The sequence below is a fragment of the Gastrolobium bilobum genome, unplaced genomic scaffold (assembly GCF_033153095.1).
Source record: "Gastrolobium bilobum isolate Gb01-03AN ecotype WA unplaced genomic scaffold, APGP_CSIRO_Gbil_v1 utg48639, whole genome shotgun sequence".
Taxonomy (NCBI): Eukaryota; Viridiplantae; Streptophyta; class Magnoliopsida; order Fabales; family Fabaceae; genus Gastrolobium; species Gastrolobium bilobum.
In genome coordinates, this window is record NW_026898485.1 from 21,289 (window position 1) to 23,575 (window position 2,287).

At 38.6% G+C, this 2,287-nt stretch overlaps 1 non-coding gene across 1 annotated transcript; it reads right to left on the minus strand.

Annotated features, from left to right (window-relative positions):
• Positions 1 to 1,305: 1,305 nt before the first annotated feature.
• Positions 1,306 to 1,412, minus strand: LOC133316740 (small nucleolar RNA R71). The gene has a single exon (XR_009752243.1). It is a non-coding gene; the product is annotated as a small nucleolar RNA R71 (small nucleolar RNA).
• Positions 1,413 to 2,287: the final 875 nt, after the last annotated feature.

Consider the following 2,287-nt stretch of genomic DNA (forward strand, 5'->3'; position numbering starts at 1 on the left):
CTGTTGGAGTCAAGGGAGCCATAGGAATATGAAAACTTGTGAGCCATTTAGTCCATGAGCTGAGGAATCAGAGTTGGCAATGAAGAGACTGGAACAAATACAGAAGTGTTAAGTCCTGAGTAGAGAATATAGCTATTTAAGAATGGATCAGTGGATCCGTTCCTTGTGTTAAAATTGTTTTAACCCCTCCATATTGTTGTCTCTTAAATATTGTTATTACTATTGTTATTACTGCTTTATTCAATCTTGTATCTATAAATCTCCAATGAATACTGTCGTTCCTTCTCTCATCAAGAAGGATTTCATATATAATGTTGCGAGGAGCTTTTTGCTGTCAGATTGAACCTACTATTTCTGAGGAACGTTATCAGGACAGTAGGGAATGTTTGACCAACCCGGTCATTTACTAACTTTTCTTTTCATTTTCATTCTTTTTAAAAATAGTTTAAGACATTAATTAGAGTACTATCCTCGTACGAACGATAATCTGGGCACTAATAGTCCCACTTATTACTGGATGCGTGCACTTGCGCACTTGAGTTGAAATCAAGAGAGCGAAAGTGTTTTCTCTTGATGAACTAAAAGTAAAAGAACGTCCTTCATCATAACATTATAAGCAACCAACAAATTCACACCCAACAAGTTTTTGGCGCCGTTGTCGGGGATAGTTACACTAAATTTTGTCCTTAATACTGTTTTAAGTAATACTCTGTGTATATTTCATTTTTTTTACTCACATATTTTATTGTTCATACTATATGTGTTTTATGGTTTATGAGTGAAGAGTCTGAAACAGATTCTCATCACTCCACAGAAATACCTGAGTTCTTCTTCGATCCTGAACCATAACGTACTTTACACAGGAGAAGAAGAAATATCAGGGAAAATATTTTTGAGAACATGGCTGATCACAATAATAATAATGAAGATATCCCTCATGAACAGAACTTTAGAGCACTGGCTACTCCTTCAAGGAACAGACCAGAAAGAGGAGTAATCCTCCCCCCTACAGCTTCCAATTTTGAACTAAAACCCATCATGTTCCACACGATAAGGGAAACTGGAGTCTTCAATGGACTCCATGCAGAAGATCCTTACACACACCTCACAAACTTTCAAGATATCTGTGATAATTTTAGAACTGAGGGTATAACAGAAGAGAGTATGAGAATGAGGTTGTTCCCTCACTCTTTGGGCTCAAAAGTCAAAATATGGATGAAAACTCTGACCCCTGGATCCATACACTCATGGGAGGAACTCTCTAACAAGTTCATAGAAAGATTTTTCCCTATGTCTTGCCAAACTGATGTTAGAGAAGAGCTTTCTAACTTTATAATATTTTATGGAGAAAATCTCTATGAAGCTTAGAAGAGATATAAAGATATCATTACAAAATGTCCAAACCATGGGGTGGAAAAATGGGGAATCTTACAGTCTTTCTATAAAGGGATTGATCATACTTCTCAATAACATTTAGACTTTGCTGCATAAGGATATTTCTTTAGTGGTAATCTTGGATCCAGGTACGAAATAATAGAAGACACTGTAGAAAGATGTCTCCAATGGTCATTAGAAAAGATGAGCCCAGTAAGGAAGCCATGCATGCTAGAATTAGACAAACAAACTGCCATGGAAGCCTAACTGGCTGCATTGATGAACGAGGTGAAGAATCTAAAAACTGACCAAGAACAGCCAAGAATGGAAGTCTTACAACTAACAGCCACTGAGAGCGAACCAAGCTCAGCCTGTGGTGATAATCACGATTCAACAGACTGTCCATCCACAGCCTTGGTGTATTACGCAGAAAATTTTGGGAAAAGAAGCTTCACCTAGGCCAGAGACAATCAACATGTAGGAAACAACAACAAGAAAAATCCTGGAGGCACCATAGTGAAAGATCAGAACCATAACCCACAATAGAGACCACCCATAAACCAAAGACCATACAACAACCAGCAACAATAATACCAACAAGGAAGCAGTATAGGAAATAGAGCATTTGACCAACAGAGAAGACCCAATTATGCTTCGTTCCCAATAGATGACCAACGCGTCAACACCTTGGAGAATTATGTCAAGGAATATGTTACCAGGAACGATGTTGTGGTCAGAAACATTGAATCCCATCTGGGACAGATAGCTGCTAGCCTTAACACCAGGACACCAAGAAAACTGCCAGGGAACTGAAGTTCCCTCAACATCTTTTCCACAAGAATGAAAGGTGAGTACCATGTCTAGCTAAAGACACTAAACTAAGCGCTGCCTGGGAGACAACCCAGCGGATACC